This window comes from Panulirus ornatus, chromosome 17 (assembly GCF_036320965.1).
Source record: "Panulirus ornatus isolate Po-2019 chromosome 17, ASM3632096v1, whole genome shotgun sequence".
In the NCBI taxonomy this organism is placed as follows: domain Eukaryota; kingdom Metazoa; phylum Arthropoda; class Malacostraca; order Decapoda; family Palinuridae; genus Panulirus; species Panulirus ornatus.
The window spans coordinates 3,515,313-3,538,422 of NC_092240.1; the positions used below are offsets into that span (position 1 = coordinate 3,515,313).

Below are 23,110 nucleotides of genomic sequence, written 5' to 3' on the forward strand. Positions count from 1 at the left end.
TGGATCAGGTGTTTGCTTTGAAGAATGTATGTGAGAAATACTTAGAAAAGCAAATGGATTTGTATGTAGCATTTATGGATCTGGAGAAGGCATATGATAGAGTTGATAGAGATTCTCTGTGGAAGGTATTAAGAATATATGGTGTGGGAGGCAAGTTGTTAGAAGTAGTGAAAAGTTTTTATCGAGGATGTAAGGCATGTGTACGTGTAGGAAGAGAGGAAAGTGATTGGTTCTCAGTGAATGTAGGTTTGCGGCAGGGGTGTGTGATGTCTCCATGGTTGTTTAATTTGTTTATGGATGGGGTTGTTAGGGAGGTGAATGCAAGAGTTTTGGAAAGAGGGGCAAGTATGAAGTCTGTTGGGGATGAGAGAGCTTGGGAAGTGAGTCAGTTGTTGTTCGCTGATGATACAGCGCTGGTGGCTGATTCATGTGAGAAACTGCAGAAGCTGGTGACTGAGTTTGGTAAAGTGTGTGAAAGAAGAAAGTTAAGAGTAAATGTGAATAAGAGCAAGGTAATTAGGTACAGTAGGGTTGAGGGTCAAGTCAATTGGGAGGTAAGTTTGAATGGAGACAAACTGGAGGAAGTAAAGTGTTTTAGATATCTGGGAGTGGATCTGGCAGCGGATGGAACCATGGAAGCGGAAGTGGATCATAGGGTGGGGGAGGGGGCGAAAATCCTGGGAACCTTGAAGAATGTGTGGAAGTCGAGAACATTATCTCGGAAAGCAAAAATGGGTATGTTTGAAGGAATAGTGGTTCCAACAATGTTGTATGGTTGCGAGGCGTGGGCTATGGATAGAGTTGTGCGCAGGAGGATGGATGTGCTGGAAATGAGATGTTTGAGGACAATGTGTGGTGTGAGGTGGTTTGATCGAGTAAGTAACGTAAGGGTAAGAGAGATGTGTGGAAATAAAAAGAGCGTGGTTGAGAGAGCAGAAGAGGGTGTTTTGAAATGGTTTGGGCACATGGAGAGAATGAGTGAGGAAAGATTGACCAAGAGGATATATGTGTCGGAGGTGGAGGGAACGAGGCGAAGTGGGAGACCAAATTGGAGGTGTAAAGATGGAGTGAAAAAGATTTTGTGTGATCGGGGCCTGAACATGCAGGAGGGTGAAAGGAGGGCAAGGAATAGAGTGAATTGGATCGATGTGGTATACCGGGGTTGACGTGCTGTCAGTGGATTGGATCAGGGCATGTGAAGCGTCTGGGGTAAACCATGGAAAGCTGTGTAGGTATGTATATTTGCGTGTGTGGACGTATGTATATACGTGTGTATGGGGGTGGGTTGGGCCATTTCTTTCGTCTGTTTCCTTGCGCTACCTCGCAAACGCGGGAGACAGCGACAAAGCAAATATATATATATATATATATATATATATATATATATATATATATATATATATATATATATATATATATATATATATTGGGAGAGTGTGAGTTTGAAAGGAGAAAACCTGGAGGAATTGGGTTGTTTTAGATACCTGCTTGTGGACGTGGCAGCGAACGGGAGCTATTGAAACTGAAGTGAGCCACAGGATGGGTGAGGGAGTTAGGGTCCTGTAGACAGAGAAGTCATCTGTGAGGTCAACGCTGGGTATGTCATGGTATAGTAGTTCCGATGGTGGTGTATCAATGCAAGGCGAAAAGTAGGGAAGAGTATACAGGTGCTGGAGATTAAATGTCTGAGGACGATATGTGGCGTGAGGAGAGTTGGTCGAATAAGAAATGACAGGGTACGAGAGAGGTATGGTAGGAAGAGGAATGTGAATGGGAGAGCTGCAGAGGTGTGCTGAAATGGCTTGGACATGTGAAGAGGTTGACTAAACAAGGAAAGGAGGGAGACCAAGGGAGGAGTCGGAAGGATGGGATGAATGATGCTTCGAGTATTCGGGTCTCGAACATGCAGGAGGGTGTGAGGCGTGCAAGGGAAAGAGTAAATTGCCGACTGCGACTTACTGTCAGTGGGGTGATCCAGGGTATATGGAGAGGTAAGGGGAGACCATGGAAATGTCTCTGGCGCCTGGTTGTGGATAGGGGGTTCTGGCTTTGTGAGAACTAGAGTGAATGAGGCTACTTCGTCTGTTCTTGGCGTTGCTTCTCAAATAGGGAAACTTTGAGTGAAAAGTTATTGTAAGCGAGACAGGTTTAGCTTCAGGGGTGGGTAGACGTACAGTTTCGTTGAGGAACTTCTCGCTTCAAAGGAGTTCATAATATCTCTGCTTCTGCGTGGAGTGCGCCCTCAAAGCTGTAGGAACCCCCATGGAAGGGATCCTAAGGTTGTCCGATAACAATAATCATATATACTAGGCGGACAGTATAAAGGCAGGCTTTATATTTATCGGTGAACCTGATAAGAGAAGAAACATGCGGGTTGGCTGTGAATCGCCTGTCCAGGTCGGGATTCGATATGAGTACTTGATTCTGTTCGCTGACGAATCAGAGGACTGACTTCGTAGTTACCTTAGACTTTTCGTAATCATAACCGTCATATGATATATCTCACTTTCTATTGTGTGTGAGTAACAGCTCGATCGATATATTGGTAATAGATCATAGGATAGAACCAAGAGTCATCTGTGCAGTGAGAATATGTTTGGTTGTTGACTTGAACGCTTGGAGAAGGTGTTCAAGATTTCTCGACTGCAGGTTATACCTTGACGCCGACATAGTACGTGACCTTGGTCGTCGATGACAACACGCGCCACCCGACGGATAAAGACCGGATTGATTGCCCCAGGCAGAGTAAAACGAAAGGTTCAAAAACATCAAATCTAAGTTAACAGAACACATGCAAAAGGATAAGGCAAGCCAGGCATTAAACTCAAGGGCCTGGCTGGCACCCCCTTTCCTACCATGAAAAAGACGCCACAAACAAACCATAAAGATGAGGATATCTTAACAGTCGTCAAACAAGAACCCGTTAAAACTCTCCACATATAAGCATTAGACAACATAAACGTATAGGTCCACACAGCAACAAATGTCTGGTGACTAATAATAGAAAACATTTGAGACAAAACACAATTAGTGCGGTTGAGCTCGTGACTTTCTCACCATTTCCTCTCCACTTGCACTACCCAACTGTTCTCCGGCTCTCTCCAAAATCCATTAATCCTATGCTCAACACTTCCAAGTCATGACAAGAAGAGGTATTTTCTAATTACACTCAAACCGCAAGCAAGCAAGATACAGAAAGTTTGTGGCAAAAGTACTTTTTAAAAAATATTACAAACAGATTTCGTTTCTGTCGATCGTGTTCTCGCATCGCTATTTTGTAGTTTCCATCATCATCATCTGTAATATCGATAACGTGTATCACTTTCTTGTGATAAGAGGTTAACGAATAAATGGAATAGCTGTTGGCTTTCCCATCCCCTTCCTGCTGCGTTTGTACTTGTTTCCGCACAAAAGAAAAAGAGTTATACTACAGGGCAACTAAAGGCTTTTCACGTACATACTTCCTTCACAGATATCCAACATCAACTACACGAAGTGCCTTTATCTTCAGGAAAAAAAATGTAAACCTGAACGAGAAACGGAGTTTTATATAGTAAGTGTTTGGCAGTGCAGGTTGTTCTGAGAGTTATCAATATTGTGGAAGGAATACTTGATATATGTGATGAAATTCATTACCCAGAAATAAATAATGGTAATGAGTAGGTGCCAGCAATGAATATTTCTATCAGGTTCAGGATGTAGACAGACAGGAGTGGTCAGTAAGGTTTCTGGTGACATATTTGAGTTTGTTTTCTAGATCAGGTTTTTCGGTGCTTCCCTGAAGAGTATGTCAACGCATGGGAGTGTGGGGAGGGTAAAGATTGGAGGGAATGAATGATTTTGTTATTCTATATGATTTCACACTTATTTTCTTGTTCACCTGATTTTCGTCTTTTCTATTCTTTTAAATGACATCTTAAGTGGCATCATAAACGAAAGATTTGCGAAGTAGTTAAAGCGTCCGCAATAAGGAATCAAACAATCAATCCATAAATAAGTATGCAATCTTCAAGTGATTAGACGTATGATCAAATCCTGAGGGTTTTACAAAATGCTTTGACAAGTAGTTAAGAAGAGGCATCTATGATGCGCGCCCCATGAAGCTGGTGTGTGGCGGCCTGCGAGGGAGGATCGAAGACGTGGTGCCAGAGGAGTGAGCGACTCCCACAGTCCAGCCACTGCCTGATAGTCTTTGTTGTGAAGTGAGCAAGAGAGGTAGTGTGCCTGGTGGCTCCCTGAGCTCTCTTCCTTGCCTTGTTTTCATTATACCGTTCATTTGTGTGTAATATACTGTGAGCACTTATATGTTCGCGGAGTTACCGTCCTTACTTGCTCAGGGAGGGAGGAATAGGGTGTTGTTTATCAAGGATTTTTGCTCAGCAACAATTGCAACGTGTGTTGCAGTACCATTGGTTGGCAAGCAGCCCAGGAACTGTTACAGGCACGGGAAGGTAAGCCACTGTCACGTACGCCTCACACTTGTACTTCTCTCATGATACACCTGAATATCTCACGTGACATTCCCAGTTAAGATAACCAACAGTTTTTTTTTTACACGCCATTAAAGTAGAATTAACTGCATGCCAGCATTGAGTAATTGTTAATTATGTGGTTGGAGGGAGAGATTGCTTATATCTCCAAGATATATACATGGAAAGGATAACCGAAACTTGTATAGCCATTGTCAGGCATCAGTTGTTTTGTGTTGACTGATGCCAGTTTTGGTCTTGCCAGGTGTGGATTGGCCTCCAGCCGCAGCAAAGACTTGCTGGATAAACCAAGCCGTTAGAAATAAGAAAAATAATTCAAATCTTATCATTCAGCTTCATAATAATTCAGAGTCGACATTGTCACCGGATGAAAATGAAGACGGAATGAATGAGTTTGTAGTCTATGTATAGTTCACCATGAAATAGTTTTAGTTTATGGAAGATGATTTTTTTCTCCGTGCATGTAAGAAGTAAAGTGTAAGCCCAATTAAACCTAGCTGGGTAGGACTAAACAAGTTACATAACCTCGTTGATCTAGTGTAACTGAGCGGTACAATAATAATCATGGGCTATTGCTTTGGCCAGGTGCAGTTTACACATATTTGAGCTATTGGAATATTGTTCGAATGTTAATTGATGAATTTACGCACGTGATTGCAACACAGCTTATTTCACCCAACTAAAGCCCATATCCCCAGAGGATTTAGTCCTGACATCACCCCTCCCCCCTCCCCCAATACAGTACGGTATCTGGATTTTTTTGTGTCAGATTGTTATCAGTCACCTCGTAAGATATTGCCCGTGTGGCTTGAGTTTGAGTGTTATCAGAATTGTGTTCCCTTTCAGGTAACTTAATTAGACTCCGAGTTGTTTACTTGTTTCATTCAGTCACATGGTAAATCGTGAGATATGTTTGTGATGATCTAAGGCCATCGGGAGCTCGCCTGCTGATGGCGTATATCAGTCCATGAATGCTTGAATGAAGAATGATGTGCATGTTAGACGAGGCCTGCTTGGGCTTTCTATATTTGCAAGGTCTTATTCAAAGTATTCATCACGGCAGCATCCTTCACCAGTAGTATGTGAAGTCACTCAAGTTATATCGTTCAATGCTGTTTCTAGAAGTGTGAGAAGTATGCGAAGTTACTCAAGTTATAACGTTAAAAATGGTTTTTAGAAATGTGCATTGAAGTGTACTTCATTGGAATACTGACCAAGCCTCGCCAAGCCTTTATTAGTAGTTCAGTCGTGAACGGAAAATTAGGGACGAGGATTTACGACTTAGGCTTATGTAATTACTAACATGTAGATTATTTTACATTTGTAATTAAAGAAAGTTGCTTTGGTTGATTTAGTGCGCCTTAATGAAATGCATTGTGACTCACAGAGTTGATTCCCTCAGGTCTGTAAGAAATGCTGTAGATCCATTTTAATGTGCATTGTTGTAGAACATATACTGCTTGTTATCAGTCCTTGAAGTTATATAAGTTTTCAGAACCGTTGCTGGTAGGTATTATAGAGTTAAGACTACTTTTCTTTTATGCTTTCATGCAAATTGCATATTTATCTTGTCTTGTTCAAGGATACTTTAGTATGCTTGGGTAAATGATTATGCTTTAGTAGACATGCACAGTTTACTTTACTGAGTTTTATGGTTAAATTTCTTAATAAAGGCAGGCATTGTATTTACCATTGCTTATAATGATTGTAGACTCATTCATTGAGGCTACTTTCAAAGTGAATGTAATAGTATAACCTAAACTCTTGTTCGCGTCATAACATACATAAACTGCACGAAATTGCAGTATGTAAATCACTGTGGTAATATTATTTGAAATTCGTTACAGAGAGTACAATGAATGTAGTAAGTATTGCAGGCTCCTGTGTCAATGGTATTCAGACCGGTTATTGTACACATGTGTTTAAGTGATCATTTTTATTAGAGCGAGTGTGCATGTTTGTGTCGGTCTTTGTCTGTCCCTCATGCGAGTCCTAATTTCGTGAGCAGTCAAGAGCCAAACTCAGACAGTAATACTGGATGATGCGAGGAAGGTTATTTAGGGATTAGACTTTGTACTCTTCTTATTTTATAGGATAGGCTTCCGCCTCCCCTTTCCTGTACGTTTCCACATTTCCTTTATCAATCAAGACCTAAGCCGACGTTGATACAGTTAGGGGGTTGAACACCATATAATATTTATCTTTTGCTTATACTTTTCTTGATCAGCCAACTACAAACAAGACAGTGATAAGGAAAACATGGGGAAGTGTGTGTGTGTGTGTGTGTGTGTGTGTATTTTGTGGGGGAAAGATTTGGACCACCCATCAAATTTAATGTTGAGGGTATCAGCCGGCCTAACGACATTTCACACTTCTATTGGCCAGTCGGCTCCTGATCAAGACTTGACGTATCGTTACAGGATTGCTTGAGGAACGTCATTAGGGCCTTACGTCCAGATTTCTTGATCACTCGAAAGGTCATGGAGATTGAGGGTGTTATTTCATCCGTCTAACGGATGGGTGTTATCGCTATTAATGCTTTTGTATCATTTTTAATTTGTGATAGTGTCACAAGTACTGTTGCAGAGCTGTTGTATGGACTTCATCATTTATTCATGTATTGGTAGCTGAGAAGACTTATTATGTTGCAGCTAATAGCTGAACTGATAGTCTTTGAAAAAATCGTCTCTTTAATGCTAGTCTTAAAGTTAGAGTACTTCTTGTGTTGGACTAGTGATTATAGCGACAGTTTCTATGAAAAGCACCCTAATTGCTGGTCAGTGTCAGAAGTATTTCCTGGAATGCACAGAACAGTTATAGTGATGGTGTCTTTGTCTTCAAGAAAGTCTGTATTGCTAATGTCAGTAGCACTCCCTGTGTTATTCCATGTAATATTTGGTGAATATCAGTGGTACTGATTGTGTGGTACTCTCCTGTTATATTGACTATTAAGAGTGCTTGTTGTGCATGGACGTTTTCTTTAATTGATTTAGCGAATTCACAACACTTGTATAGTGATTTAGCAAATTGAAAATACGTTATGGAGTTATGATGAATGTATAGGCCTGTATATATGCGGAAGCTTTTAGTGAGTTTTTGGCAGTTATGTTGAATCCGAGTTTCAGAAACTCTCATTGCTGTATTCTTGTACCAGGACCGTATAGTATGATATCTATATAATAATTTGGTGTACTATTTTTTTATATGACCAACATGGCGCTGTTCATGACAATGTTAAACATGGTCTCCTCAAGTAAATGGAAACAAAAATATGAGAAAAGTAATATGAAAGGGATAGATTTTAGGTCCTCGGGTGTTTGTAGTCGTAACTGTTACAGGTGGAAAGACTGTAGGAAGAGAAAGCCAAGAGAAGGAAGAGAATTCCACAGCTTCTTTGATAGAGGTAAGAAGGTATCATAACAGTCAATCCTCATGGGGCCTGTGTCCGCACAGAAACCATGGGAGATGGCAACAGGACGCATTCAGCGGGTCCAAGCCTTCCTTAGTGGCTGGGACATACGGAAACAATTCACAAGCTTAGTGACCCAAGTCGTACCCATATAACAGAAGGAGGCAGCAACGTCACGGTGGACGGAGAGGGATGGTTGAAATGAAAGGAAGGAAAGTTGATCGAACAGAAAACTTTTAAGCAAAGTAAAATCTTCAGTGTTAGTGTGATTAAGGCTGGTTGCTGAAAAAAAAAAACCGCGAGAACATAAACGATAGGCAATAGACTAGGGCCTTGAAGAACAGTGTTGACAGGAAGTCGCTCCATCAACGACTACTACGAAGGAGCAATTAGAAAACTTGTGCATTAGAGAACAGAGAGCAGAAGAGCCAAAGTAAAGAGATTCAGAAAGCAGAGACTTGTACAATAACCTGTTGGATGCCTTGAAGGTGTCTAGAGACCCGATGAAAGGGTCGCCAAAATGCCTGAGGGAGGAGAACCAAGGATGGGTCACGTGGGAGGAAATCACCAGTAGACCTTGCATCGCCAAGCCATCATCATACCGGTGATGTGAGAGAAGGGGAGGGTGAGTCAGCTGTCCCAGGAAGTGACCATGATGCCTCATCTCCGGAAGTATTATGTCAGCATTTTGTTGTAATTTCCGTCTTGAAAATATATGTATTTGGTACATGGTTCGTATGGGTTTGTACAGGTTTAAAATCTGAATTTTGCCTAGTCATGATAAATTCAGGGATATGAAAAATGACCTTTTACGAGTTTTGTTTTGTACGAGTTTGATATCGTAGAGCCTGATAAAATTGGACCAAAAGGTAAATATTCTGAACTTTGTTTCTCATATTTTGTATTATTTATATTTGAAAGTTTATTCATGTATTAGTCCACTATAAATGATAATGCTCATATACCGGCATATACCGTTGTGTAAGTTAACTTTTCCGCTGATTGGGTTTGAAAGTCTGGACAGTAGCTTGATATTGATTATTGATGAGTTCGAATACCCTCTGTATATACTTAAATAAGTATAGTTCACTTATATAATCTCATGAAATGATTAGACATTTCAGAATGTTTCCGATCGCATTCCAGTGATCTCGTTCTTTGGCAAACAAAATGTTTACGCTTGGTGAATACCTGGTCAAGTTTCGGGGGGGTCTTATACCCCCACTATTTTTTTTTTTTTTTTTGCACGATATTATCCTCAGCTGATGACGGTAGTTCTGTTTACACTAAAGCTCTGTCTTTGACTCAGTGAGTGTGGGGTGCGATACTGGTGAAGGTCGGGGACAACAGTAGTGTGCAAATGGTCTTGCTTGGTGTGCGTACGTCTCGCCAAGGTCTGTGTGATGATCACAGTGGGCTTTGTTAAGGGTCGTGGACGCTGCCCGTACATCTGGGAATGGTGGTATACTGTACTGCCTTTGTTTTGTAGTTAATATGATCTGTCATATTTTGCATGATTATATGTGTTTCCATACAAGGAATGATTTTTTGCCTGTAATGTAAAATTGGGAAGACACTATTGAATTTTACTCGTATATCAAGTATATATATATATATATATATATATATATATATATATATATATATATATATATATATATGATTTTGGTGTATTCACAATAATCTCCCTCGTTAGTCTTGTTCCACGCTTTCGTTCGTGTTATTTGATTCCACCTTGTAAGTAGAGTGAGAGGCGGCGGCTCAAGTTGCAGGTTGTAGTTGTAGTTGTAGTTGATGTGATAGGGCTTACGGTCCCCAGTATTGCAACTTTCAGAGCGACTTACCATACCGTTGTTCAGTACGAGCGAACATGTTTTCGGATTGTTGCGGTATATCATCAGTCTGATATCCTTGTCTTCAATCGCTTTGGAGTATTTGGACACATTATCTCGCACGACCTTCTGTTCCTTTCCATGTGTTGTCGTAGATGTTTTCCTTTAGTAAACTTTGTTGTTGTAGATGTTTAATGCTGTCACGTGTAGGTTATTTGCCACGAGATGTTGCTCTCGCATGTTGTTCACGATGGTATCAAATTCAGCATTTGAATATCCGTTGTTGATTGACATTGTCTGGACACGTCGAAGTTCTTGGTGTAGAAGTTGCCAGGTTGAGCACACCTTGCCCGCTCTCATGTATGCACGAATGACATTTCTCTTGTGATTTTGAGTGTATTCACGTATTGCATTCATACATTTACCTTGGTTGATAGGCTTAATGTAAACGTCGGTGACGAAAGATCCTGCTGTCGCTCTAACCATTAAATCCAAGAAAGGTATCCATCCATTATTATTCCACTCTGCTGTAAATCTTAAGCCTGAAGTTTCTCGGAGTTACGGAGGTTTTCCTGTGAGTTTAAGTTATCTAGGCAGGCATGGAGTTGAGGTCAGCCCTCCCACTAACCCCCGGACTCGAGCTGCTGTATATGCTTTTCCTTTGATAGTAATATATCCGTGTTGTCCGCTGTATAGGGTGGAGGTGCCACACACACACACACACACACACACACACACTGTGCTGATGAACCTTGCAAAGGTTGATCAGGATTTACTTTTTCGTAGCTACTGACAGGCCATAGTTTGATTTATTTATTTATTTATTTATTTATTTATTATTATTATTATTATTATTATTATTATTATTAGTGGTGGCAGTAAGGTGTATTATAAGTGGTGTTTTATTTATTTATCTGTTGTGTCAGTTCGAGCTGGCCGTTGGGGAGTTCTGGTCACGTGATCCCCCCCCCCCCCCTTGCAGGGATTGTCTCATTGATTGCGGTGTTCTCATGCGTAACTACCCCGCGTTGTTTTCCCCTCCTTTTCCCTCGTGAAAAAAAAAGGTGATTTGGCCGCGAGAATTGGCTGTCAGTCCTTCCTCTTCTGGTAGTGGGAGGGGCGGCTGAAATTGGAAACATGTTTGCGGTTAACGTACGTGTGTACCAGGCTGGCAGTAATAATTATTATTGTACATGAGAAGTTATGGTATCATTTCACCTACTGTCCTCGCTTGCCCTAGAGGACTGCTGCTCGTACGGTCCAGTAGACATTTGCTGTGTGAGTGAGTGAGTATGTGGAGTGAGTGTGACCCACAGGTTTGAGACAGTAAACATTTGCTGTGTGAGAGTGAGTGAGTCTGTGGAGTGAGTGTGACCCACAGGTTTGAGACAGTAAACATTTGCTGCGTGAGAGTGAGTGAGTCTGTGGAGTGAGTGTGACCCACAGGTTTGAGACGGGCTTAAGCACGAAGATATTCTTGGAAGTGTTTACACCGACCTACTTGACACGAGGAACACTGCAGTGTAGTTGGTGGCCTTCCTGTGTACTTTCACCACACCAAGATGTGGTGGCCAGGTTTGTTTTCTTGATGATTGCTGACCAGGAGCTGTGTGTTGCCTTCCTTCAGCAGCTGAGGCCGACACATTACCTGAGGGCATTGGAAACGACGATGTAGTGGTGCACAGGGGAGAAATTTAAGACCGGCCACTCTGTGGTGACTTATGTAGGGCTGCGGGCCTCGGTTTCCAACAGCCTGGTTGACCGACGTGTTAGCTGAGCAGCTTGGTCTCATCAGCCCGTCCCTTGGGGGAGAGGAGAGAGAGAGAGAGAGAGAGAAGCCCCGAAGTCTACGCCAGACATACGCCAGCAGTGATGGTATATTGACCACTGAGCCGACGTTACCTGGCCAGCAACACCACCCTGCCTGATGATGCTCGTCTGCTGGGCTTACGTGAGGCTAGGTACACGTACCTTTATATGTTACGTGAGGCTAGGTACACGTACCTTTATATGTTACGTGAGGCTAGGTACACGTACCTTTATATGTTACGTGAGGCTAGGTACACGTACCTTTATATGTTACGTGAGGCTAGGTACACGTACTTTTATATGTTACGTGAGGCTAGGTACACGTAACTTTATATGTTACGTGAGGCTAGGTACACGTACCTTTATATGTTACGTGAGGCTAGGTACACGTACCTTTATATGTTTCACTTCTGTTTTTGCTGTAGATTAACAGAAAAGCTTTTTTTTTGTGATGCCAAGAGTGATTAATACAATGGCATGGGCATTAATCCTTGTATTATAGACTACCGTAGATCAAGGAACGAGGCGCGAGGATTAAGCAACAGAGCGTGGACCTGTTTCATTCAGGTGAATAAATAGACGACTAGAAAAAAAATAAATATATATATATATATATATATATATATATATATATATATATATATATATATATATATTTATTTATATATATATATTGCCTTAGGATTGATAGTATTTGTGTTTGCGTGTTGTGTTTGACTCAGTGTTGAGAATGTGTGTAGAGAGGACGAGCATGTTTGTTGGCGAGAGACGTCGGTGGAAATGTTGGTTCCCTGGGGTGAGCACATGTTGGAGTGGCCAGCAAGCAGCCTTAAAGGTATAGAACGATCCAGTGTGAGGCCGCCCGCCGCCACGTATGATGACGACCCAGCCAGCTACACTGTGTACGTGGGTTGACGTGGTGGTGGCGGGTGTGATGGTCGTCTTGACGTAGTGGTGATGGTGGTCGGTAACGGTCTTCATGACGTGGTGATGGTCGGTGATGGTCGTCTTGACGTAGTGGTGGTGGTTGTCGGTAATGGTCTTCATGACGTGGTGATGGTCGGTGTTGTCTTTATGACGTAGTGGTGGTGGTGGTCGGTAATGGTCTTCATGACGTGGTGGTGGCGGGTGGTGATGGTCGTCTTGACGTAGTGGTGGTGGTGGTCGGTAATGGTCTTCATGACGTGGTGATGGTCGGTGTTGGTCTTTATGACGTCGTGATGGTCGGTAGTGGTCATCACTTAAGTGATGATGGTCGGTAGTGGTCTTCATGACGTGGTGGTTGGTGGGAGATGGTCCGTATCTATGCCAGCAGTTGACCTTCGTGCCCTCGGTCGTTGGAGTGGGTGGCGCGGGGAGGGGTAATCACGCGTGAGTCCACCATGTAAGGAGGGGACCGGACCCCACACCTTCCTCACGTTGATGCTTGTGTGTTTTCCGGTAACAACTTGGTGGTGGGGTCCGCGAGGTGCTGGCAGAGAATGATGGTCCCGACTGTTTGCTGGGTGATTTGGAGTGTGTGAATGCGCCAGCCGTGTTGCGGTAGTGATGATGTAGTGCTGCCTGGCAGTCGTAACGACATGACGTGTGGGTCATGGCAAACTGTGTGTCATAACGATGTGTGTGTGTGTGTGTGTGTGTGTGTGTGTGTGAGGTCTTCTGGTTGACGTCGTAACATCTGACGGTGGTAATGTCGACGAAGAACCCGAGACAGGTTTATGGTGGTGGAGTAGATGGCAAGTGGGTGTTGGTCAGATGCGTGTGGGGGGTGGGGGGAGGCTTGGGCCACGGAGGGCCGTGACGAGGCTTGATACCGCACGGGACACCTGGCGGCGTCACTGTGTCATCATGACTGCCAGTAACCCACATCCCGAGATTCCAAGAGAGTCAAGCAGCCAGGCGAAGTGAGTGAGAGTGGTCGAACTGGCCGCCGGCTGCTGCTGCTGCTGCTGCTGCTGCTGCTCTCTCTCTCTCTCTCTCTCTCTCTCTCTCTCTCTCTCTCTCTCTCTCTCTCTCTCTCTCTCTCTCTCTATATATATATATATATATATATATATATATATATATATATATAACAAGTAACATTAAGCAGAATGATCACAATGTGCGGCTCACGCCAGCTGGTCTAGTGTGGGCCACAGTGCTGCACAGCACAACGCACCGCTACTCCCCGCCACATCCACTCCCTCCCTCCCTCCCTCCTGCAGGCGTGACCTATGCCGGTGGTGAATTATTCGTTAACTGGAGGCCTTGACTAGCAAGTGTCAGGGAGGCAAGACGCGTACCCTGCTGGGCTGCAGTAGGCGTGGACCTGTACTGACCCAGGGAGGCGCGCGTGGGTACTGACCAGGTAGGCGGGTGCTGGTGGCCGCCGCCATGCAGCTCTCGACCACTGTGTTATGTTGTGGTGGAGCGGCGGCTGTTCTGTGGCAGCCAGAACAGTTAGCCAATCTTTGTTGGTCTTTTTTTTTTTTTTTTTTGCTTGACACCACGTAGATCTGTAAAGGTTCCATACTGTAGACAAATGCAGTGATCATGGGTAAACTACATTGTCTACGGTGCGTTATGCTGTCTGGCGCGAGACAAGATTTTCTCTTGTGTCGACTGCACATGAGGAAACTCTCCAATGATCCGGTATAACGCAAGGTCTGTAGCACCACGGGAGAAAATGGATGTTGATTTGTGCCTGCTACTGGTTGATGATAAGCGAGGTAGACTGATGAAACGAGAAACCATAAGCCATCTAGACTTTGACATAGAAACAAAAGCAGACACAGTTTAAGTAGGAACAGAGAATTATATATATATATATATATATATATATATATATATATATATATATATATATATATATATATTATATTGGAAAGGATTATAATTTTGCACGTGATCAAGTATATTCCTAAGAGTCCACGGAGAGAATGAAACACGATAAGTTCCCAAGTGCACTTTCGTGTAATAATCACATCATAAGGGGAGACATGAGAGAAATATAAGTCAGTTGATATACAACGAAGAGATGAAGCTTGTGTCTCCCCTGATGATGATTGTTACACGAAAGTTCACTTGGGAACTTATCGCGTTTCATTTTCCCCGTGGATTCTTAGGAATATATATATATATATATATATATATATATATATATATATATATATATATATATATATATATATATATATTTCAAGTATTGGCCAAGTAGCAACAGAAGGGAGAGTGCTGGCCAAGTAGCAACAGTGGGAGACTGCTGGCCAAGTAGCAACAGTGGGAGACTGCTGGCCAAGTGGCATCAGAAGGGAGAGTGCTGGCCAAGTACCGACAGAAGGGAGACTGCTGGCCAAGTTGCAACGGCGGGAGACTGCTGGCCAAGTACCAACAGAAGGGAGACTGCTGGTCAATTACCAACAGTGGGAGTGTTGGCCAAGTACCAACAGTGGGAGTGTTGGCCAAGTACCAACAGTGGGAGTGCTGGCCAAATACCATCAGTGGGAGAGTGCAGGCCAAGTAGTTACAGGAAGGAGAGTACTGGCCTGGTAGCTAGAGGAAGGAGAGCACGGGCCAAGTAGCTACCGAGAGGGAGAGCACTGGTCAAGTAACAACAATAGGGGAGTACTGGCTAAGAACCAACAGGAGGGAGAGCACTGGCCAAGAACCAACAGAAGGTGTGTGCACTGGCCAAGTATCTACTACAGGAGGGAGAGCACTGGCCAAGTATCTACTACAGGAGGGAGAGCACTGGCCAAGGATCTACTACAGGTTGGAGAGTACTGGCCAAGTAGCTACAGGGAGGGAGGGAAGGAGAGAAGGGTGACAGTGGTGGAGAAGCAGTAGAAATGTCCTCGCCCTTCTAAAACGAGACGTGCACCACGTCACCCACCGGATCAATATACAGTGTGGCGCCTCTACATACACGGGGGGGTGTCACTCACACTCGGGGGTAGGATACATGCCGTGGCTCGGTATGCAGTGTGAACCAGGGAGCACCTCCCTCCTCCCCTGCCCTACCCTTGTGGTGTACGTGTTGCTGAGGCTGATCTTGCTGCGAAAAGAAAGAAGAGAAAGACAAAATTAGCGCTCAAGCGATTCAGTTTAAAGTTCCCGGCAAGGAGTGTGTGTGTGTGTGTGTGTGTGTGTGTGTGTACCTTGTGACCTTTGGTGGGGGTGGTTGGGAGATGTGAGGGGAGGGGGTTGAGGGTTGGTTGGTCTGGAGTCAGATATATGTGATACGTTGTCACTAAAACGAATTTCAGTTGTAAATTATGTTTCATCCGGTTTACCTGCGTTCTTCGAATTGTTAGCTGGTGTGGTTTGTGTTATGCGGTACGTGGCAGGCCAGACTGTTGAGTTTTTTATTTTTATTTTTGATTATCAGATATTTATTGGCTAGATAGATAAACAAACGAAGCATTGCTGTGAGGGTATGGGTGAAGGGCACGTATCTAGGGGTAGGTGGAGGCCAACATAGAGCGCACAGTGGGTACAGTACAGGTGGAGGCCAGTTATAGAACTTACAGTGGGTACAGTACAGGTGGAGGCCAGTTTCGAGCATACAGTGGGTACAGTACATGGACACAGGTGATATATAGAGTTACAGGACAGTAGTAATGCATACAGCAGTATACTTTAGGTATCAGTATTTATGTTATACAGGACAAGTATAGAATGTCATGCACTTACAGAACATCTTGTTAGCATTCGACGTTCACTGTTTACACAAACAACTCACAGATGCAGTGAGGTGTGTGTATGTGGTACAGCACACAGTGTAGCGTACACAGTCGTTAACACTGACAGCTGTATGAGAGGTCAGAGGTACATTACATGTTGGGGCTACAGGTACGGAATACACTGGCCAGGGACATGTCGTTAACATTTACAATAATACAGAGAGTGTCAAGGCACATTACACAGTGTAAATTACAGGTACAAATCATGCATACACTGAACATTACACAGGTGTTTACGTAGGTCAGGACATGGCGAGTTTTGTGTCAGACTGTCCTGAAGAATATTACCGTCAGTGGTTACTGAGCCGTGCAGACTAGTAAGCCTGGAGGTGTGAAGAGCACTGATGTTGTGAGACATTCGCTGGTATAGTGTTGTAGTTGATGTTCGTCAGGTGCAGGACAGAGTAGGCGTCTGTAATGCTCAGATCGCGGTTTCTCGCGGCTTGTCATCACATGAACCAGTACCCCTCGGTGTATTGTGGCAGGTACAGCAGTACCACAGTGTCTGGGATGGATCCCGTGCCGTCCATAATGATGTATCTGTGGCCTTCACTGATCATAGTACACAACACTCCAGCTGTTTGGTCTGTCATGGTCTTTCAAGAGACAAAGTTTGGTCAGCGCAGACGATGCCTGGTAGTAAGACCTCGTCTGGTGTAGTAGTAGGATGGCGCGAGGGCAGGCGTGTTGAGCGAGGTTGTTCACGTGGTCATGCGACATATGAAGGTATCCATGGCAATTAGGTGCCACCGTTCTCGGCTTCTATAAGTAGAGGGAATGATTGATGGAATAGTCTCTCCTGCAGAGCACTCCTCCCACAGTGTTGCAAGAGCTGGTTTTGAGTCAAGGGGGATTGCATGCTCGGGACTGGACGAGAGATCTCATTGCCATGACAATATCACCGAGTTCGAAGTGGGTACAGCTCGAGCCAGGGCTAAGTTTTGCTTGCTGAGAGCGAACAAGGCTGTTGTTGCTGTAAGCAGTGAAGGCAGTGGCGGCCTTACCGTTTTCCCGCTTGGATCCGTCAGTATATTAAACCATTGTGTTGTGAGCTACGTTATCTAGTTGTTCACATATTAGTCCTGTAGGTTATGAGGCGTGAGGTGACCCTGGTGGCAATTTATGTGATCATCTTGAGGGGGGTCTGATGTGCCAAGGTTTCAAGATAATATTAGTTTTTAAATATTTATCGTCTAGATATACATAGGCAAGGCATGATAGTGAGAATATGGGTGAAGGGCACATAACTAGGACGTAGGTGGAGGCCAGTGCAGAGCGCGCACTGGATAGAGGAGGGTGACAGGTGGGCCCGAGTGGGGCTCTGGGACTCATAGGGGTCTCACCTCCCGCCCGGGGTGTGTGTGTAAGGATACTGGCGCAAGATGTGTTGATATTAGTTCACACGGTGGCCGAAGCTGGAACAGGCCAAGATGGAGCCACCTGCGGTGCCCTGATGCATGATGGGGAGGTTGTTTCATGAAGGGAACTGCGGTGGTTGATGACTTGTTAGTAGACGTCGAGGAAAGTCTGGGGAGGGATGGTGGGTTGGTGGCGCCATGTAGCACTGAAGACCGCGCTCAGGCTGTGGTTAAAGTCATTGATCGTGGGATTTTGGCAAGATCGTCATTTCTCACATTTATTACCCTGGTCGAGGCGGGACACCCCAAGATCAGTCGCAGATGTATTTTGCTCCGCCACCTCAAGAGCACGGAGATCAGCCATGGGTGGCATGATGAGGTAGTGCAGATCATGGATACAACAACGAATGAAACTTCTGGGCCATAGTGACGCCCACAGCACAGCTCTCGCCCGCCCGTGAGGGCACGAGGAGGTTGCACGTAGCGGAGTTTTTTCGTATAGGTTCGATACATGATTGCGTGGATCATCGTGAGGGCCGATATTCATGGCTAGGTAGGTGTGTGAGGGAATGTGTTTCAGTTGCATTGTTGTGGATTGTGAGGGATGTACTCTCATTTCTAATCTGTTCGTCATAAATTAGCGCTTTTCATTTAACGTTGTTGATGACTAACTAGGCCACACTGCGGCGGAGTGAGTGGACTGGTCAAGTTGAACGTGAAAAGTCTCTTCGGGTGAGGAGATGCTGAGGCAGGTGTCATAGGCATAACACACCACATTGTCATCAGTATGAAGTTCAAGGTTTGTGTGAGGTTTATGCCTGGGGACACTGGACAATGTGGGCTGAGGACACCCCCCACCCCCATATTGGAGACTGTTGTAGCGACCAGGTAGGACGGGCTTGGGTCGTGCGTCCGTCCGTCGTACATTGGTTGAATCTTTCCCATTGTTTACAGTGGGTGGGGTGGGGGGGGGGGGGGGGTGACCCGTCCGTGACTGGATTGTTGAGTGGAGGTCCGCGCGTCCCTGGTGACCCTGGAGAAGATCTCTCGTTCTTGCTGTTATTTCTCAGATGTCGTCCACAATACGGACGGTGATCAAGAGTAATACGGGTAGTTATGATGGGTCGCTCATGACGACGTAATGTCGCTAAATTGTCATTACCCCACCTGCAGCTTGTCATTACCCCACCTGTAGCTTGTCATTACCCCACCTGCAGCTTGTCATTACCCCACCTGCAGCTTGTCATTACCCCACCTGTAGCTTGTCATTACCCCACCTGTAGCTTGTCATTACCCCACCTGTAGCTTGTCATTACCCCACCTGTAGCTTGTCATTACCCCACCTGTAGCTTGTCATTACCCCACCTGCAGCTTGTCATTACCCCACCTGCAGCTTGTCATTACCCCACCTGTAGCTTGTCATTACCCCACCTGTAGCTTCTCATTACCCCACCTGTAGCTTGTCATTACCCCACCTGCAGCTTGTCATTACCCCACCTGCAGCTTATCATTACCCCACCTGCAGCTTGTCATTACCCCACCTGTAGCTTGTCATTACCCCACCTGTAGCTTGTCATTACCCCACCTGTAGCTTGTCATTACCCCACCTGTAGCTTGTCATTACCCCACCTGTAGCTTGTCATTACGCCACCTGCAGCTTGTCATTACCCCACCTGTAGCTTGTCATTACCCCACCTGCAGCTTGCTGTAGCTTGTCATTACCCCACCTGTAGCTTGTCATTACCCCACCTGTAGCTTGTCATTACCCCACCTGTAGCTTGTCATTACCCCACCTGTAGCTTGTCATTACGCCACCTGCAGCTTGTCATTACCCCACCTGTAGCTTGTCATTACCCCACCTGCAGCTTGTCATTACCATATGTACAACAACAAACAGTGAACAGTAATGAGAGGAGGAGAGGAGTAAGTTATGTTTAGCCACACTAGCATATTGACCAGGTTCTGGCAGTCTCCCACGCCTGCCACACTGACGTCGTCCCCAGCCAGTCACACATTAGGTGAGGAGTGAAGGAGTCAGGACTGTCAGGGTGGCTATCAGATGTGTGGGTCAGGACACATGCCTCTCAGGTGTGTGGGGTCAGGACATGTCCCGGGCCTGCTTGTGCCCACTCACACCGACCCTCCAACCTTGTGACCGTGTCAGCGTTGCTCAGTCTGCGTAAACAGTTCGCGTGCCATACATCTGGCCACGTTGCTCAGACGTTTTCTGTGCCCCGTCTCTATAAACAGATCGTCTGTGCAAATCGAACATTAAACATCGTGAGGCCCAGCCCCGGGACCGTATTGTATCATCCCTTGCGCCACCGTTCGTTGGATGGGCCGGAGTGCACGGTAAACTGGCCGTTCTTAAGGTCATAAATAATCCGAACATCTGTCGCTTTTGCTTTCCCCCGGGGCTTCCATCGGCGCTGCCACGGTTACTCTGGCTCATCTGGACGTAGGAACGCTCAGGGTTTACTTCTGGACAATACACTTGAGAAATTTTGTGCACACTGTGCACTGGGATCCTCTCTGCGCACACTGTGCGCTAGTATCCTCTCTGCGCACACTGTGCGCTGGGATACTCTCTGCGCACACTGTGCGCTGGGTTACTCTGTGCACACTGTGCGCTGGTATCCTCTCTGTGCACACTGTGCGCTGGTATCTTCTCTGTGCACACTGTGCGCTGGTATCCTCTCTGCGCACACTGTGTGCTGGGATACTCTCTGTGCACACTGTGCTCTGGGATCCTCTCTGTTCAATGGAGTTGTCAATGTCACTACAGGTCTTCCCCCTCCCATGACTGGTCCCAGCCCCCAGCCGTCCTATTATGGTCCCTCACAGATCATCTCATCCAACTACCTGAACGTATCGCCCAGAATGACCCACCAATCTACGTGAACCCTGCACGATTGAGGTGATGGAAGGGCATGATCCACGTGCAGGGCGGGTGGTGGCTTCCATTCTTATCCACAGTGGATCACCTAGACGCTCTTTAATATTCCTGGGAGAGTGTGGGGTGGAGGAGTGTGTGATGTGGGTTGAGGCTGAGGGAGGAAGGGTGAGGTAGGTGCCCTTGTGTCGAGGGGTCGAGGAGAGTCATGGCGGCTGAGTCTTAAGTGTGGTGTGTGGGTGTGGCGGCCTTGGGTATGTGGTTGCTGGGGGAGGGTGTGTGGGTGTGGTGTCCTTGGGTGTGTGGTGTGCTGGGGGAGGGTGTGTGTGGGTGTGGCGGCCTGTGGTGTGCGGGAGTGGAGTGGATGGGGTGGGTGTTGGGAGTGAGCAGATGACCTCACACAACCCAACACACACTTGTCCTGGTCTGTCCCACTGGAGGACCAATGACATCACTGAGGCTTGAGCCACCGCCAGCATCGCGCGCACGGCTGAGCTATATCCTCGCTTACACCTGCAAAATCTGGGGAGGAAGAAGGCCTTCTCTCCCACCCACAGTTGGCACGACGGGCATGCGGGACTGTAAGATACATTAGCACCGTAGCAGGAAATGCAGCGAGGGACATAACAGGAGGCGCTAAGCATCCTTGGCTAAGATTGTTTAACACATCGCATGCAGCCATTAGCAAGGCAGTGGGATGAATGTAAGTGGAGGAATGCAGGAAGGCGCGGGGTGAGTTCAGAGTGAACCAGAGCAGCCAGGGTATGGCGGTTTGCGACCTCCACTGGCCGTGAAGGAACAGAGGAGCAGCACGGCTCAGCTGCTCAAGCTTCAGGCCAAGTTGAAGGAGGGAGTTAATGGAGCTTGTGAGCTTACTGGAGCTGGTTAAGGAAGCGCCGACAGTCACTGCTGCCCACCTGGCCCGACATGTCTTAAAGTTTAGATTCGTTGTCTCATATTCTGTTACTAGAGCGTTACCAGCCATCATTCACCAGATTGTGGTGGTGTCCGGAGGACAGCTTGTAACGGCGCTAGGAGTCACCAGGGGTTGTAGGTCCGAGGACGCTGCCCTTAGTGACAGACGTCGCCTCCACCACCACCAGGAAGAACTGGTGGTACTTTTGGAACGAAAACTGAAATGGGAAGAAAAGCGTTAACCATCCAGGGTAAGTGCTAGACACGTATGTCTTGTTATGGAGTGTGACTGTTACTACTGTATCATCTAGATCATGTTCAGTTCCTCTGAGGTGTGGTCGGGATGGGACGAGGACGCGAGGCCACACACACACACAAGAAGGTGAGGTAGGAACGAAAGTGGACTCGTCGCTTGGCTCCGACGTCTCGGGTACCGTTTTCTGTTTTCATCGCGAGCGGTTGTCAGTCGTTCCTCTGGGCATTTGAGTACGACTCTACGACGCTTGGCCAACGACGGTGTTGTAATCCATACCTTTGGTGAATCTTAAGGGTCTCTTTAGAGGCTAGGCCGTCACACGTAAAGGGTCGTAACGTCTTGCTCGAGTATCGTACCATCGACCTCAAGGATCGCCTCATCCTCGACCTCAAGGATCGCCCCATCCACCTGAAGGAGCCAGGTCACCGCACCGGTGGCTGGAGTGTGTACCACAGTAATTTCCTCCTGACATGAAGATTACGTGCCCAGCCTCTGGGTCATGTCATAGTGGCGACGACTGACCTAGGCTGGGTTACTCCTGGTAACTCTGGGTGTCCGTCAGTCCGTGTGTGTGTGTGTGTGTGTGTGTGTGTGGCGGGGTCGTGGTTGCTCACCCCTACTCGACAGATGGGGTTTTCCTGCACCATTACTCCCATCCGTTCTTCCCTACCTCCCCGGGACCCCTGCCTCTGCTCCCTCCCTTGTGTTTTACCCGACCTTTTTTTTTTTTTTTCAAACGATTCTGTAATTGTCCTTTGAAAAGTTTTCTCAAGCGTTTAGCTGGGATTACGTCGGGTTGTGAGGCTGAGATGATGCACGACTAACGGTGTCCTGTGGGAGAAGATGTACACATGACCTACACAGACGCATGCATGACCATACGTTCATGAGACGCATGACCTTCAGGTAGCGCCGTGTGTGTGTGTGTGTGTGTGTGTGTGTGTGTTGTATACCATCGTGAAGAATAACCTCAGGAACATCTCAGGTGTGTGTAGGAGACATGAATGAAGGGAAAGACGCGTGGAAGCAGTTTTAACTGAATAGAAGCTCTGTGAGCAGTGCAGATGAGGGAGACGAGTCACCAAGCTCTGTGAGCAGTGCAGATGAGGGAGACGAGTCACCAAGCTCTGTGAGCAGTGCAGATGAGGGAGACGAGTCACCAAGCTATGTGAGCTGTGCAGATGAAGGAGACGAGTCGCCAAGCTCTGTGAGCAGTGCAGATGAGGGAGACGAGTGAGTGTGAGTTGCCATGGCTTATCCCGGGAGGCGGAGGTGAAGAAATGCAACGGAAGCCATTGACCAGACCGTGAACACAGATCACCATCAGCATACACACCAGCGACGCAGAAATGTCAAGAAGAGCAAAGAATTCTAAAAAGAAAAGAAAATTCATTTGTAGAGGAACACAAAACTGCGTCTGGAAT

General features: G+C 46.0%; 1 protein-coding gene across 1 annotated transcript in view; it reads left to right on the forward strand.

Annotated features, from left to right (window-relative positions):
* The first annotated feature begins 4,196 nt into the window (after positions 1-4,196).
* Positions 4,197-23,110, forward strand: part of LOC139754511 (uncharacterized) — a 301,969-nt gene continuing 283,055 nt past the window's right edge. The window contains exon 1 of the mRNA XM_071671800.1: positions 4,197-4,451. The gene's annotated coding sequence lies outside the window, so the exon portion shown is untranslated. The remainder of the gene's footprint in view (positions 4,452-23,110) is intronic.